Here is a 1,242-nt window from a genome sequence, read left to right as displayed (position 1 = left end):
ATTTTTGGTTGTGTTTGCTTTGCAACAAACTCCGACTCATCCTCCGTGACAGGCGAACTGGTAGAAGTCTCCCTCATGCATGGGTGATAGATTTTACCCTTATGAATCAGGGTAAGTTTCACTTCTGCTTCTTATATACGTCTTTTCTCTTGATGTAAGAAGGCTATATGCTTGCGGCAGTTGGCATTACAACGTTGCATTCTTTTGAGTGGCACATCTGTCACTCTTTCTTCGTCAGTGATAAAAAATAATATACTATTTTAAGTGCATATTTTATGTTTATTTTTGGTGATATTGCACTTTAAAGAAAATTAATTTCATGTTTTTGTTACAGGTATATCATTTTTAGGTATTAAGAGCAAAGAGGGCAAAAAGGATGAAATTTGGAGCCAAAACAGTGAATTTTGGGATTTTGTCGCATGATGTGCCAAATCGACGCATGATTCACTGTTTGACAGAGAACTAACATATGATGCGGTAGATTGGCACATGATATGCCAGAGATGACTGTTTGCAAATAAAGGCAGTTTGAGACAAATTTTGTGGGAATTTTCAAAGGGACCCTTGTTCTACACACCCCTCGGAGTGATTCAATGCATCTAGACACTTTGGAAGGTTCTTTTATGAAGGGATATGTCTCTTGGATAAAATGCACATCTTTTGAATTCAAAAGACTCAACTTTTTGAGAGAATTTAGAATTCTTTCCAAAGGAGGCAGCCCAAAATAAAAGAGAAGACTTGATAGAGTTGGAAGGGGGGCGAAAAACGAACGAGAAAGGGAGAGAGAGAGAGAGCAAGTGGGCGCGTGAGAGACAAGAGAAGAGATTTTTTTCTAGGGTTGTAAGAGGAGAGGGAAGGTGAGAGATTTCTTCTTCATTGCACTTCTAAGAGAGAATTGACTACGAATTGGGAGTGATTGTAAAGAGAAAAAGGATTAGAGAGAACTTCTAGGGATTTGCTTGGGAAGGATTGTTAGATAAGTTGTGTTTTTATTTCTTTTGTTTTGTAAACTTGTTTTTATATATGAAATCCGTGTTTTGTTGTATCCTTCACATGAATTCTAAGTAGTCTTTTTTTATCCTTCTCTCTACTTTGAGATATGATTTTGTGAAGAAATTTTTTTGTTTTCTACGATTTTAAATGTTAATAATTTGTGATGATTTGAACTCCGATTTTTGTTTACTTTTTGATCTAGCTAATTGAAATGTTAAAACTTGTTGAGAGACATATGTTCTGAAAAGG

This window comes from Phalaenopsis equestris, unplaced genomic scaffold, assembly GCF_001263595.1.
Source record: "Phalaenopsis equestris unplaced genomic scaffold, ASM126359v1 Scaffold000824, whole genome shotgun sequence".
Lineage (NCBI taxonomy): Eukaryota > Viridiplantae > Streptophyta > Magnoliopsida > Asparagales > Orchidaceae > Phalaenopsis > Phalaenopsis equestris.
Note: the sequence above shows the minus strand (reverse complement) of the source record.